We start from the raw sequence: 16755 nt of genomic DNA on the forward strand, positions 1-16755 counted from the left end.
CATAACAAATATAATAACAATGAAATTTTGATATATTGCAAGAATTACCATCAAAATGTGACACAGATACAGAGTGAGCAAACCTATTGGAAAAATGGCACCTACAGACTTGCCCAATGCAAGGATGACACAAACCTTCAATTTGTAAAAAATATCTGTGAAGCCCAATAAAGCAAAGAGCAATAAAATGAAGTATGCCTGTACGTTGTCTAGAAGACATGCTTCAGGTTATCTAAGTACAGTTTTTCAGTGTCTTTGAGCTATTTCACAATTCTATAAATAGTAGCCAATTGATAGCAATGCAAAGCAATTCTTGCCTGTAGACATGCAAATTATGTCAAAAGACTGTCGGTTCAACTTCCTCCCTTCCCCTGCCTCCAAAAACCAGTTTGCCTCCATTTGCACAATCATTTCAATATTCCAAATCTATCAATATGACTGTCCTTTGGATTCTCTTCTGATCTAGTTGTAACTGCTCAGCTCCCCCATTGATTAATGATCTTTAATCTTTATGATCTTATATTTAATCTTTAATAAGTAAAAATTTTAACACATGTTCATTTCATATCTCAATGAGAACCATGATTTTGTCTTTTTTTAAAAAAATTATTTTTAATCAGGGTCAAATGATCCTAGTATTGTTGTTTGGGAGATGTTCACCCCATGTGGCTAGAGACAGTATATTGACACTGAGTGTCATCTCCAAGGGACAAAGTCTCTGGGGTCATCTCTCCTGTTCCGCTGTCCTGGGCTGCGTTATCCTGAATCAAGCCCTCGTATTTGTTGTTCCTCTTCCTCATTTTCTCTCCAATTCCCAAGCATCCTTTATGTCATAGGCTAAAGGTCTTTCTTCCCAGAAGCCGTCTGGATCTCCAACGCATTTGATTGTGTGCTCTTACTCTGTGCTTCCCTTGACTGTATAGTGAGTTATAGCATACATCCCATTCTTTGTTATAGCTCATTTAAATACATGAATATCCAAATGAATGGATCCTGATGTGAAAGATTCTGCAGCACCTTATAGCCACCAGTTCTGGTGCCTGACTTCAGTGAGGAAACTGCTTGGGTATAAACGGAATCTTCGTGGAAATATTTCTCTTTCTTCATTTTCAGCAGACACACTGCGTTTTAAAATTTAGTTTGTATTGAAATACCTTTGTGCTTGAAAATGCTTACTGACACCTGTTTCATTTTTTCCTTTTCGTATTTTCTTCTTTGCCTTTCTTTTTTTCCTCCTCTATCGTCTTTATTGAACTTCAGAGCCCACAAAACTAATAGCACAGGATCGAACCCGTATTTGCAAATAAATGCTTTGAAGGCAGCAAGATCCTGACACATTTCACCTTGGGCTGTTTTCCAGGGACACTCCTGGGCACAACAAAGGAGCGGGCATCTCCCTGAGGCCACCCTTGGAGTAACCCTGAAGCCGGAGTGCACAGTCTTCACGCCTCCACAAGAAAACCATGCTGTGCACATGTCTGAGTCATCTGACCCCTGTAGACAGCTAGGAAAGTAAAAGCATAAGAGGCACTCTGGGCCCCAGAGCAGACTGAGCAAATCTGTGCCCTTATCCAGACTAATTCTTTACATTAATAAAGAGAAAGATGATAATACAGTTCAGAAATATCTGGACCCCCTTTCAAACCAGGATTTCAGAAAAGCTCTGTGGTGTACTTCCATTTCACCCCAGGGCCATGCAATGTGGTTGGTGGTCACTGAAGCTTCTTTGCCTTCCAGCTTATTGGTGAGAAAATATGGAATCCTGTGTCTTTAAGAACTGAAACTGTCTAGAAACAGGATTTGATACCCAGTAGGAGACAGGAGACTTCCCTTTTGCTGTTCAAGTTTCATCTTCAGTTATCAGGAACTGAGTGGGGGGCACCGGGACCGGAGCTGCAGCAGCACAGCCTGTTAAGCTGCTGCTCTCTGGAGATGAATACACTCTTCTTTCTTTTTGAATGTACCTCATCACAGTGGAAGAAAGCCCCTGGTCGACTCAGCACGTCCCAGGGTTTCACTGGAAGAGAGGAGCACCAAGTGCAGTCCCAGATGCTGGCCAGTCCCAGGATTCCCCGGGGCTGTCCTTTGCAGGCCTGGCACCCTATCTGCATGGGGCGGAGCCCTGGGAGTAGGGAGTGTGTGGTGGAGCTCAGTCTGTGCTGGTGAGAGAGCCAAGGGACCCCATGTTGGAAGGCTATGAAGGTCATGTGGTCCAGCCTACTCCTTTTAACAGCTGAAGCAGTTGAAGCCCCAGATGCCAACCACGTGCCCTTGAGGACGGCTGGTGTGTGGCAGGGCCAGGACTGTCAGGGATCCATGTATCTTGATATCCTGGGGTGTGATTTTCCTGCCATTCTACAGAATTACCCATGCCACTGCCTTGCACAGGCTGCATTGGAGGACGTGGTTGTGTTGGTGTATCTTGCTTTCTGCCACACACCTGAGCCGTTTTTCACCCCTCTCTGCCTCACTCCGAGTCCACAAAGCTGACCCTTACATACTCCAGCCCCTGCTCCCCTGTTGGCTGGTTTCTAATTGACATTAGCCAATGGGAGGCACCAGTAGGAGACTGGGGGGTGAAAGGTGGAAGAGGTTGGCTGGGATGTTTCTTGACCGTCTCTCCCTGATTTGGAACCTCAGATCTGGCAGTGCCACATTCCTCTGTGACAATAGCTACTCCTGGAGTGACAGCCCCCTCCTCCACTGGGTCCCAGCCTTTCCTTCTGCCCTCTCGGGCCTAGATGTGGTAACAGCTCTCTATTGTTGATGTCCTTTGGGTGCCTCAGCATCTTAAGGTTCCCTTAATCCTGCCCACATCCCTCTAAATTGTCCTTTCATTAAAAGCTCTTCCATAGAGTGGCATCCAGGAACGTGATTGAGATGTTGGTCAAATTTGTTCCAGCATTCTAAACCAAGGGCCAGTTGGCTAGCAACCAACAAATCCATGCTAAAGAACACCACCATCACCCCCAAAACCATGGAGAAAATTGCTTTGTGCTTGCTCAGAGCCCTATGACTCAGCATCTGTCCAACTAATTAATGCCCAGATAACACCTTTCTTGCCAGCAGGGTCTGCCCTGTGGGGGAACAACTAAAGGACTGGCTGGAGTCAGTCTATCTCCAGCTCTCTGCCTGCTGGGCACACTTAGTGGGACTGAATTCTTGAGCTCTCTATGGGACATGTAGATATAATTCTTCGCTCAACCTCTCTCACCCTCGACTCCCATATATCAACATACTTGGCTCTTCATTTCCCAAGTCCTGGAAAAGGAAACTATTATCCACTCAGTTTCCTGAGCCGGAGGCTGCAATGTTAACTGGACTTCTTTCACCAAGTCCAGTTGGTCTCCAAATCTATCTTCCATCCGTTCTTGTTTCTCTACCCCCATGGGTGTCACTTTGTTTGGACCAGTAGTTTTCAAGCAGGATCAACTGGAGAGTTTTTTCAAAATGCAGATGATTTAACTCTCCCTCTCCCATCCCCTTAGGGGGATGAGGGGGATCCCCTCATCCCCCTAAGGGGATGTAAAATTTTTTATCAGGGTAGGATGTATTTTGCTACTACCCAGTCTCTGTGTTCACTGAGTTCCTTTGGTTTTGACCTTCAGATACCTTCCTCCTTGGTCTGCCTGTCTCTAGCTTCTCCACACCAACAGAACTATCTGTCTAAAAGCCAAGCCTGATCATTTCTTTCTCTTGCTTAAAAATCTTCAGAGACTACAAAGAAACAAAATTGAGTTATTTGTAGTGAGGTGGATGGATCCAGAGTCTGTCATACAGAGTGAAGTAAGTCAGAAAGAGAAAAACAAATACCGTATGCTAACACATGTATATGGAATCTAAAAAAAAAAATGGTTCTGAAGAACCTAGGGACAGGACAGGAGTAAAGACGCAGATGTAGAAAATGGACTTGAGGACATGGGGAGGGGGAAGGGTGAGCTGGGATGAAGTGAGAGAGTGGCATGGACATATATACACTACCAAATGTAAAATAGATAGCTAGTGGGAAGCAGCCGCATAGCACAGGGAGATCAGCTCGGTGCTCTGTGACCACCTAGAGGGGTGGGATAGGGAAGGTGGGAGGGAGGGAGACACAAGAGGGAGGGGATATGGGGATATATGTATATGTATAGATGATTCACTTTGTTATACAGCAGAAACGAACACAACATTGTAAAGCAATTATACTCCAATAAAGACGTTAAAAAAAATCTTCAGAGGCTACAATGATAAAAATGAACCTGTGTGTCCAAACAAGGCCTTTCACCATCTGTTTCTAACCTATCCTTCTAGTTTCATACCTGAAAGTACAGAGAATAAAGCAAAAGGTAGGAGGAGGCAAGAAAAGATAGACACAGACATAAGACTACATTAAATATTTAGGGGTTCTGGCTGCTAAGGTCAGGAAGGAACCTCAGATCCAGAACTTCCCTCCGAGCCCAGAAACCATGAGGTCTCACCAAAGATTTCTTTTCTTTTTCTTTTTTTCTTTTTTTGGCTGTGTTGGGTCTCTTTTGCTGCGCACAGTGTTTCTCTAGTTGTGACGAGCAGGGGCTGCCCTTCTTTGTGGTGTGCAGACTTCTCATGGCGTTGGCTTCTCTTGTTGCAGAGCACGGGCTCTAGATGTGCATGCTTCAGTAGTTGCAGCACGCGGGTTCTAGGGCGGGTGGGCTTCAGTAGTTGTGGCACGTGGGCTCACTATTTGTGGCTCATGGGCTTAGTTGCTCCACGGCATGTGAGATTTTCCCAGACCAGGGATCGAACCCGTGTTCCCTGCATTGGCAGGCGGATTCTTAACCACTGCGCCACCAGGGAAGTCATCACCAAAGATTTCTATGAGACTTCTCTCCTGGACAGTTCCACATGCACCCCCCTTACCTGACTAAGTGAGATGAGTTGTAGTTTTTTATGATCAGCAAAGCCTAAGTAAATCAATGCCCACCTGGTAAGTCCTCGGTCGTCTTTCAACTCCCCGTTCAAATGGTACCTCCTTTGAGGAGCCTCCCCTGGGTTACCTAATCAGAGCTATTCTTCCTTCCTCTGTGCTGTTGTAGAATCTCATATGTGCCTCTGTTACAGCATTGATCTTATTTTATTCAATTTTAGATTTACTGTATTATTTTTAAAGTTTCATATAAATTTAGAGTTATCTTGTCAATGTCTAGAAACCACAGTTGTCTTCAAATTGGGTTGCATTAAATTTATAGATCAATTTGGGGAGAATTGACATTTGATAGTCTTAAATCTTCTAATCCATGCAGGTGATATTATCTAGTCTTTTATTTAAATATTTTAAATTTCTCTCAGCTTATACAATGTATTATAAAAATTCACTGTAGACGTCTTGCACATCTTCCATTAAATTTATCCCTAAATATTTGACGCTTTCTGATGTTATTGTCAATGGGATTTGTAAGATTATAATTTTCCAGTTGTTTGTTCTGGTGTATTGGTTTTTGTGTGTTGATCATGTATCCTTTCACCTTGCTAAATTCACTTACTAATTCTAGTTTACGTGTTTTTTGTTTGTTTTTTTCAAGGATTTCTTGGAATTTTCTATGTAGACAATTTGCTGCCTGTAAAGAAAGTTTTACTTTTTCCTTTCCAAACTGTGTGCATTTTTTTTTTTTTTTTTTTTGCGGTACGCGGGCCTCTCATTGTTGTGGCCTCTCCCGTTGCGGATGACAGGCTCTGGACACACAGGCTCAGCGGCCATGGCTCACGGGCCCAGCCGCTCTGCAGCATGTGGAATCTTCGTGGACCGGGGCACGAACCAGTGTCCCCTGCATCGGCAGGCGGACTCTCAACCACTGCGCCACCAGGGAAGCCCCAAACTGTGTGCCTTTTATTTCATTTTCTTGCTTTATGTATTAGCTAAATGCTCCAGCATAGTATTTAATAGATGGGTTAAGAGCAGTTATCTTTTCATTTTTCCCTCTCTCAGGGGAAATCATTCATTCTTTCACTGTAAAGTATGTTGTTAGCTGTAGTTTTATTTCAGAATTGCCTTTTGTCAAGTTTAAGAAGTTCACTTCTATTTTTAGTTTTCTGGGCATTTTTATCGTGAAGGATTATTGGTTTTTTTTCAAATGCTTTTTCTGCATCTATTGAGCTGATTACTTGATTTTCAATCCTTTATTCTGTTAATGTGGTCAAGTACACTGATTGTTTTTTGGATGCTGAGTTGACCATTCATTCCTGGGAAACCCCATTTGGTCATGGTGCATTATTTTTACATATTGCTGGATTCAATTGGCCAAAATTTTGTCAAAAATTTTTGTGGCTATGTTTATGAGCGATATTGGTCTGTGATGTTTTTCTTGAACTGTTTTTGCCAGATTTTGATATAAAAGCTTATTTTTTAATTAAAATTTATTTTTAAATCAAACATATACATAATTTAAAAACATCAGGTAGTGCTAGAAGGCTTATGGAGTAAGTAGCATTAGTTTCAACTACAAATAATTGGAAAACCCCAAATATTTGCACTTAAACAAGATATATATATTTTCTCATTTAAAAGCAGTCTGAAAGGAAGGGAGTCAAGCTGGTATGGCAGCTCCACTGTGTCATCAGAGACCTAGGCTCATTTCCTGGTTATCCTGAGGGTCACTTCACATTCCAAGATGGCTGCTGGAGCCCCATTCACCGGGTCCATATTCTAGGCCATCAGCAAGAGAAAGGGGAAGAAAAGAAAAAGGTTGTCTGCCTCTCACTTTTACAGAGCCTTCCAGAAGTCCCACATGACCCTTCTAGTTATGTTTCTTTGGCCATCGTTTTATCATATGACCACATCTAGTTGCAAGGAACGCTGGGAGGTGTAATCTTTTAGCTAGGTACATCGCCCAGGATTTACTGAGGAAGAAGAGGAGGATGGATACAAACATTATGCTGAGCCCAAAAGGCCCAGACACAAAAAGGGTACACACTGTGTGATTCCATTTATACGAAACTCTGGAAAAGCCAAATCTAATTTCTAGAGACAGTACTGATTGCAGGTCAAGATTGAATGAGATGGGGCAAAGAAACTTTGGGGAACGATGGAATGTTCTGTAACTTGATTACATGGGTGTATAAATTTGTCAAAATTCATCCAAAAGTATACTTAAAATGGGTGCGTTTTTGTGTATATACTTCAATAAAGTTAATTTTTATAAGTTTGAATCTTGCTTTTTTCATTGAAAGTTACATCATAAAGTTTTCCATATTGCTTCATTAATTTTCATAATCACCATTTTAAATGACTCTATAATCCTTTGGGAATTAAAAATGTAATATATACTTACAGTAAAAAAAAAAAAAATTCAGAGACACCCTACACAGTAAGAGCTAACTCTTCCCCTGAACTCTGACCTTTAAGGCCCCTAACTTAGAAGTAGTGGACAATCCAGTTTCTAGTATGTACATCCAGAAATATTCTATGCACATAAAGACAAGATGTGAGCATCTTTCCCTCTCCTTTTAGACATAACTAAGACAATACAAGGTGCTTGCTTTTCCCCATAATACAGCTTGGATACCATCTCATGTTCACACATCGAAACAGGCCTTGTTCTTTTTAACCACTGCATGTATTCTACAGTGCACTGAACCAATATTGGTAAACAGTTAGGGTTTTCCCAGTTTTGTTTTTTTTCTGTTTCACATACCACAAGATATAATGTTAAAGTTTTGACTCAGCTATCAACTTACAGTAGATGCTACATTCCAAAGGAAGTGCTAGCCTGTAAGCAAAATTTACCACAAAAGTAGCTGAGAGCTTGTCACATGATCATTGAAACCTCTCAGCTACACTGAGGATATAAAAGGGTGGAGAGGGAAGAGATTGTGAAGGGATTTGGGAGGGCTTCCTCCATTCCTTAAGGTCAAGAAAGACTTTATTCAATAGGTAACTCGAAGGGCTCAGTATATGTCCCTGCAGTCTGGGGTCTGACTTCTGTCTAGGAAGCACTGAGGAGGAAAGAAATACTAGAACAATCTCTTAAGGGTATAAAGTGGGGTGGCTCCTGCCTGTGCTCATCCTGTGGGCTCAGGATTTTTCCAGAGAAAATTACACAAGTTTTCCCATGCAGCGCTTGACGCTAAGTCAGTGCCATCTACACCCCCCGCCCCCTCCCACTGGCTTCCTCTGGTCTGTCAGCTGGAGGCAAGGCCAGCTTTTACCTCTTTGCCCAGGAATCACAACCTGTTTCTCTCATATTCTCAGCACAAGTCAGGCCAGGACATCTGGATTAGGTCTGGGTCCAGTTCTCAGCCTGGCTCCTTGCCTTTGACCATTCTTCGGCCCCTAGGCAACCTACCCTGTGGGCTGGGCTGAAATAGAGACCCCGTGGGTCACTGTGCTGAGCCTGAAGGGCTTCTCTCTTCCTTCCTACCACCTGCATCAAGACAGGTGCTTCCTCTCACCCCACTGCTGCCCTCCCGGGAGAGCCTGCTTTCTGGGCTTCTTCCCCCTCATTGCCCCTCTTGATCTAGAGGCCAGTTGCCAAGGTCATGACATGCACACACTCCCTACGTGATCTGTCCTTGCAGTCCTTGGGTTGTTCTCTCTCTGCTCTTCCCACCCTCAACTATGCCCAGGCCTGGCTGTCCCCAGAACAAGGCATATGCTCAGAGAAGACCAGCCCCTGTTAGCATCCTTGGGAGCAAAGCAAAATTCTGCAAGGAAAGTCACTGCCCATGAAGATAATATCCAACAAGGTGCTTCTCAAACTTTAATTTGTATTGGAAGCATCAGAGGATCTTGCTGAACCGCAGACCCTGACCCAGGATATCTGGACGATGAAAGTCTGCATTTCTAACAAGCTCCCATGTGATGCCAATGCTGCTAGTCTGTGGACCAAACTTTGAGTGGCAAAGACTTAGTACATTCCAAAGCCAAAGCGATTTTTAAAAAGTCATTCTTTGGGGTCATCTCATAGGTACAGAGAGCAATCAGAATTAAAAATAAATTATTGGGACTTCCCTGGTGGTCCAGTGGTTGAGAACCTGCCTTCCAATTCAGGGGATGCAGGTTCGATCCCTGATTGGGGAACTAAAGATCCCACGTGCCGCGGGGCAACTAAGCCCGCAGGCCACAACTAGTGAGACCGCGTGTTGCAACTACAGAGCCCACGTGCTCTGGAGCCTGCACGCCACAACTAGAGAGACGTCCACACGCTGTAACAAAATTTCCCGTGTGCTGCAACTAAGACCCGACGCAGCCAAAGATATATAAATAAGTAAATATAAATATTATAAATAAGTAAATATTTTAAAAAGATACATCCTAAAAAATAAATAAAATTAAACATAAATTATTTAAATATTGTAAAGCACAAGGACTTTTATTTCTTTCAAGGATATGTATTATCACGGACTGGAGTGACAGAGGGCTAAAAAAGAGGGTCCTGTGAATCTGTTGCAGCAAAGAGGGAAGCACTAAGAGTCACAGGTCTGTTTTCCTGCTACACGTGAGGCCTTCGAAACAGCTTGAAAATGCCTGATTCTCACCCATAGGCCAGGGTGCTATGACGGATTCTCTTATCCATTTTTTTTTCTTGGCCATTTGTAGGGCGTTTTCTAACCCTCCTCGAGTGTGTTCTTAACTATGCATTGAATAAATGAACGAAGAATTGGATTCGTTGGCTAAGAAATTAGTTTCCTCACTGTACAAAAGTAAACTCTGGTCCCATCACTACGTTGTCACAAAATCTGTGCACTGTTCAAGTTAATGATGCTTTCCCCAAACCTAAGCCAGGCTCACACCTGTTTCCTTCTATTGCCCCTGCTTGCCCAGGGATTACTCAGTGTTACATGAATGTGTTTTCCTGAGCAAGCGTGGGCAGTCACTGTTGCTGACCTGCAAGGACAGCCAGAAACAGCTCTTCTGTGACCAACTCTCCCCGCCTGTGCCAGGTCGGGGTGGGGATGCAGGAGGATTGGCAGGGAAGCTAAGAGGCTGCTTTGAGAGGCTGCCAAGTAAACTGCTGCATGGTTATCTCTGAGTCATCAGGGCAGGGATGAGCTTGCAGGAGTGGGGTTTTCCTGCCAGTATTCTGGTATCTCTGGGTATGAGCGGAGGCAATTGGCTCTGTGGACTGGCAACCAGCCCCGTGGCTGCTGCCTCATTTGCATCATGATTTACATGGTTGGGTCTTAGACACTCATGGGTAGGCATTTTTCTGAAAGGTTTAGACAGACACATGCTTTATGCATATCTATGCAAGTGAAGAGTTCTTTGGAGTGATGACCAGATTTTTGGCTGTTTCCTAATTTGTGCATTTCTACCAGCGGTGCCAGCTGCTAATGCAGTGGTAGCCATGAAGCTGGAGCGTCTCACTAGGGTCCACCTTATGAAAAGCTTCACGTGGGGCCCTTGGCATTGGAGAGAAAAGGCCATAAAGAGAACTGGTAAATACAGCCCTGGTTTTTGAGGAACTGACAGTCTGAGGCAGGAAGAGAAGCAAAGAAAGATCCTGAGAAATCATGAAGGAACTTCTGTGCAAATGGGTTTAGGAAGCACAAGGGCACGGGGTGGTGACCATGGAGATAGCAGAGGTGCTGCACCCCTACCCCTAGAGGGTAGGGGGAAGCAGAGGGGGATTAGCTGTGTCCTCTAGGGAGTTACTTAACCTCTCTAGGCTTTAATTTCCACCCCCATCCCCGCATCCCACAGTGAAACAGTAACACCTACTAGCTCAGTTGCTTTGAGGATTAAATGACAGAATGCATATAAAATGTTTGGAGCAGCATCTGCTGTCAGTGGCATCTGTCACAATTATTATTGTCAATAGGATGGAACCGCGGACCAACCACGATACTGTCTTTCATATTTAGCCTTCCACTGTGAGGAAGGCCTGCCCTGAGCTCCCTCACTCCCTCAAACCTTGGGTTTTCCTTGGAATCTACAGCACCAGTGAACGGCTGGACAGAGGGCAAAGTGCCATCTGTGGCCACCAAACAGGATAGAACAGAATGAGGCTGAGAGGTCCACTTGAGGGTAAACCTCGGAACTGCAGCCTCAGGGACAGAGAGCATCACTTGCTTTCTACCCCCAAGCCAGCTGGCTGGGACGGGTTGGCAGACTGAGAGGTTGCATGGTGAGTAGTTACGAGCATAGGGCCAAACCGGGTTCAAAGGTCACCACTGTCTCCATTCACATCCCCTTGGGAAAGCGACCTTCACCTCGCTGCATCCCTGTTTCTTGATCTGTCAGATGGAGATAATCAGTGTTGTTGTGAGACTCAGAGGAGTTAACACATACCAAGGGGTCAGAACAGTGTCTGGCATGGAATCAACACACCGAAGTGTTTGTTATTCTTTTTTTTTTTTTTTAATATTTATTTATTTATTTTGGCTGCACTGCGTCGGGATCTTTGTTGCGGCATGCATGTGGGATCAAGTTCCCCGACCAGAGATCGAACCCCGGTCCCTTGCATTGGGAGCGTGGAGTCTTACCCACTGGTTCACCAGGGAAGCCCCTGCTATTCTTATTTAGCAGAGATCCTTGGGTATGACGTTCTGGGTTTTGTCCCTCTCCGATAATTTTTTGGGAGGTGGCTGGCATGTGTATAGTAGTGTGAGGGGGGGGGTTGTGGAAGAGGACTGAAGACACCCAGGTGGGCAGGCAGAGCCCTGCCTTCACCCTGGTCTGTGGGTTGCCAGGGAAGGGGAGGATAAGGCTGGTTACCAGGAGGGAGGAGGATGTGCTTGTCCTAGGTCGTAAAGTTCCTTTAAAGAACTCTAACGAATTTTCTAGGAGCATCCATAAGGAGCTCGGGGCCCTGCCCAAGGTGTCATCTCCTCTTACAGGTGGAGAATGGCTGTGTCTACATGACCCTTCTGGGGCACCACGCCCACCAGCTGCAGCCTCTGCTTCCCAACCCGTCAGCAGCCCCTCAGCCCAGACACTGGTGCCTAAACCTTACCATGGCAACATCTGACTTTTCCGACCACTATTTTTCCCTCTTTCCTGTTCCTTCTTTACTTAAACAAAACAAACAAACAAGCAAAAAACGCTTGTTGTGTCATATCTAGTCTTGTAAGTCACTTTAGGTTGCTCTTGGAATACGCAGAGTATAAATAAATAAACTTGTTCCTGGAGTTCTCGTTTACCTTTCTTGAAGTTTTTACAGCAGTGATTTTCAAACATGTTTTTTTCAGAGAAATCCCTGCCCCCCCTCTTTTTTTGATGTGGACCATTTTTATAGTCTTTATTGAATTTGTTACAATATTACTTCTGCTTTATGTTTTGGTTTTTTGGCCATGAGGCATGTGGGATCTTAGCTCCCCGACCAGGGATCAAACCCACCCCCCCCCCTGCATTGGAAGGCAAAGTCTTAACCACTGGACTGCCAGGGAAGTCCAGAGAAATCCTTTCTTTAAAAATTTTTTTTAAATTTTTGGCTGCATTGAGTCTTCGCTGCTGCTCGCAGGCTTTCTCTAGTTGAGGCGAGCGGGGGCTATTCTTTGGTGTGGTGCGCAGGCTTCTCATTGTGGTGGCTTCTCTTGTTGCGGAGCACGGGGTCTAGGAGCTCGGGCTTCAGAAGTTGTGGCGCACGGGCTTAGTTGCTCCACAGCATGTGGGATCTTCCTGGACCAGGGCTCGAACCCGTGTCCCCTGCATTGGCAGGCGGATTCTTAACCACTGTGCCACCATGGAAGCCCCCGAGAAATCCTTTTTCAAAAATGCAATATTTCATAGAGGCTCTACATATATTATATATACCTCGGGTATTGTGGGCTCGGTTCCAGATCACCACAATAAGGTGAATATTGCAATAAATCGAGTCTCACAATTTTGGGGGGTCCCCAGTGTATATAAAAGTTATGTTTACACTGTACTGCAGTCTATTAAGCCAAAGCATTATGTTTAAAAAAATGTATTAAAAATATATAAGGGGCTTCCCTGGTGGCGCAGTGGTTAAAGAATCCGCCTGCCAATGCAGGGAACACGGGTTCGAGCCCTGGTCCGGGAAGATCCCACATGCCACGGAGCGGCTGGGCCCGTGAGCCATGGCCGCTGAGCCTGCGTGTCCGGAGCCTGTGCTCCGCAACGGGAGAGGTCACAACAGTGAAAGGCCCGTGTACCGAAAAAAAAAAAAAAAATATATATATATATATATATAGAGAGAGAGAGAGAGAGAGACAGAGACAGAGACAGAGACAGACAGACAGAGAGAATAAAAATTTATTAAAAATATTTTATCACTAAAATGTGCCAAGATAATTACAATAGTAACATCAAAGATCACTGATCACAGATCACCATAGCATAATAATAACAAAAAAGTTTGAAATACTACAAGAATTACCAAAATGTGACACAGAGACATGAAGCGAGCAAATGCTATTGGAAAAATGGCACCAATAGACTTGCTTGATGCCGGGTTGCCACAAACCTTCAGTTTGCAAAAAACACAACATCTGTGAAGCACAATAAAGTGAAGTGCAATAAAAAATAAAATGATATATATATGTATATATATACGTATATACGTACATATCTATCTATCTATCTCTATATATCTATATATATCTTGCTCAGTTAAAGCAGGAGAAGGACCCCGAGCACCCAGGCCCTGGCCGTTCCCTTTTTCCTGAGGCATCCTTACCAAGCCTTAGCTCTGGGGAGCCCTGTTTGTAAGCCACCAGTCTGCTCCATGGACAACATGCTGCAATATTTAGTATGTCATTTTGATGCAAAAAATAAGGAAGTGAGATGGTTTCTTATGACCTTTTGGACAATTTGCGAACTATTGGTGGAATGCTGAAGAATGAAATGCTAAAGAATTCACTAGTATCTACGGAAAAGAACTGCGAACAAAAACAAGTCTTATTTACTCTTCTATTATAAAAGATAATCATTGTGAGTTTAAGTAACAATTTGGTCTTAAATATTAACTGTGATGGAATGTCACAGTTAAACGTGGATCTTTTTTTTTTTTTTTTGCGGTACAAGGGCCTCTCACTGCTGTGGCCTCTCCCGTTGCAGAGCACAGGCTCCAGACGCGCAGGCTCAGCGGCCATGGCTCACGGGCCCAGCCGCTCCACGGCATGTGGGATCTTCCCAGATCGGGGCACGAAACCCGTGTCCCCTGCATCGGCAGGCGGACTCTCAACCACTGCAACACCAGGGAAGCCCAAACGTGGGTCCTTGATGTGAAATGTACAAGAAAAAAATTCAAAAGTCACGTTGGAACAGAGTTTTAACTGATAACTGACACAACATCTATATCAGCTGCCTCTGTCTCCCCCATACCAGTGAATTCCCCATTCCTCAAAATGCCTCCCCTTTCCGGTCTCCCTCCTTTCACGTTTAACCCTCTTTCTTCTCAACTCCCAACTCCATGAAGCCTCTTGTAACCTACCTAGTCCAAACCTTGTAACACTGTGCCAAGCCCAGGCTGCTCTGAGTTAGGATGTGGGCCTGGCTCCCCCAGGGAGGGGATAACGTGGTGTCTGAGTCACTTTGCACTCAATGGTCAGCCTACACGAGGGCAGTGGCACCAAGTAACTGCCACCGTTATGCTCTAATTCTGCCTGGTACCTAACACAGTGCCAGCTTCTAAAATAATTCAAACTTTTACAGCCGTGTTGGTATAAGTCAAATATATTAATATCATATATTAAAACATCTTCAGACCTAAAATTAATGTTTTTCTTCTGATGAAAAAAAACTGAAGCATTTTTTTAAGCCTCCCAAAATTCTGTGGGGCCTTGGCACTCAGCAGGTATATAAGGCTACTCCTCGCTAGCTATGTGGACTGGGCAATTTACTTAACTTCTCTGGGTTTAGTTTTCTCATTCGTAAAATGAGGATAATAATAGGACCCAATTTGCAAAATTAAACGTTACCTATTACTTGTTTTGCACAGTTAAAAATTGGGAAGCACAAAGGATAAAATCTTAATTTCTTCTTGTGCTCTGATCCAACCTCAAATCTAGTGTTTCATTGTACTCTTGGCAAAAACAGACTTCCTATTTCAAAGGAAAAGCACCACAGAAAACAAATGAAACCAAACCAAAAGCCCTTTCTGAGACATCCAAGCACTCTTGCCAAGCACCAACTTGATGAGTTCACAGTAAATGCATCAGAGACACACGGTTTAGATTTCCCTCTCAAAGTCCCAAGAGGGAAACAGGAAGGCGAGGATTTCAGAGAGCTCCTGGCTGTGACAGCCCCACTCCACCAGCTGAGCGAGAAGCTCAGAGCGTCCAAGAGCCCCTCAGACATCCTTCCCCTGGGCTCCACTCACATTTCTCATTTGAATGTGTCCTGCCCCAGAGAGTAGATGCCATCGAGGGGCCCTGACAAGAAACTAGTAAGCACGGCACCCCAAACCCACTATTTGGCTATCGCTTAATCCTCCACCTCTATTCCATTCATTTCTAGCTGCTGACAGGATTTCTAAGAAAGATTTAGGGGGTGGAGGTGGTGGATTGGCTCTCTGTGGATGATGTTTTCCAGGAAACTCAGCTAGCTTCCTGAGAGATGTCATACACTGGAACGTTCCCAGGGGCTGGCAGGGGAACTCTGGAATGACTCAAGTGAGGACCTGAACCAGGAAAGGGTGGGCTATGGCCTCAAACCACACTCTCCTCTCACTTTGTCAAACTGCGTCCATTTTACTTACAGCTTTATCCCCTACCCCAATAACCAGGAAGACTTCCTAGATGAACTAGAAGCCATTTCCACCCCAGGTCGCGCTCACACCTCCAACACCTCATTTGCATATGCCGTTAGATTTTATTGACAGCTGAGTGATCTGTGAATAGCTTCAGCAGGGTCCACTAATGGAATCTAATCAGTTGGATCGCAGCTTTTAAAAAGGTCTGCTCAAGGGCTTCCCTGGTGGCGCAGTGGTTGAGAGTCCGCCTGCCGATGCAGGGGACATGGGTTCGTGCCCCGGTCCGGGAGGATCCCACATGCCACGGAGCGGCTGGGCCTGTGAGCCATGGCCGCTGAGCCTGCGCATCCGGAGCCTCTGTTCTGCAACAGGAGAGGCCACAACGGTGAGAGGCCCTTGTACCGCAAAAAAAAAAAAAGATCTGCTCGAGATCCAGTTGGGTTGAGCCCTTCCAGAGCCAATTTGTCAAAAAGTTAGTCAATACACATGGAGTGATCATGCATTGCTAGCAAGGGCTTTTGCCAAGCACTGGTTAGTGTAAGACAGAGATAGATGTTAAAGAAAGACCTGACCATGACTCCTAGAGATGGAGAAGTCAGGAAAAATATAAACGGAAGCCACAAAGAACTCCAGAAACAAACATCTACAACCTGACTTGTTAACCTGTGTGGTCATGCCCAGCAGAGGTAAGTGTTCCACACTGTCTTAATCTGGCTAAGGGTCTAGAGGCAGCTTCTTCCTCTCTGCCCAAGCAGGCCTTTATATGGAGCACACAGTATCTCCAATCCTAAGTGGAAACTAAACAAGTTTGGCACTACCGCTCACCCGCTCTAGACATCCCCCCAGCCCCAGGAAGCAGGAGGGGCTTCCTGCCTAGAGGAGAGTAAAAGGCTCTCATCACTCAAAACTGGGCACCATGCATCCCACAGCAGAGAAGGGGAGCGCTCAGCAATTGCATCAGCAGATCCGTGTACGAACCCACCACCTGGAGAAGACAACGTGGATGCAGAATTGTAGCTGGAGGCTGTGGTTTGCGGTGACCACTGTGACCCACTCTAATTATCATGCACCAGGAGAGGGCCTGTGCTGGGCGCTTTGGAGCACACAGAGATATATAAGACAGCCCTCTGGCCTTGGGACATCC

This window comes from Phocoena sinus, chromosome 1, assembly GCF_008692025.1.
Source record: "Phocoena sinus isolate mPhoSin1 chromosome 1, mPhoSin1.pri, whole genome shotgun sequence".
Lineage (NCBI taxonomy): Eukaryota > Metazoa > Chordata > Mammalia > Artiodactyla > Phocoenidae > Phocoena > Phocoena sinus.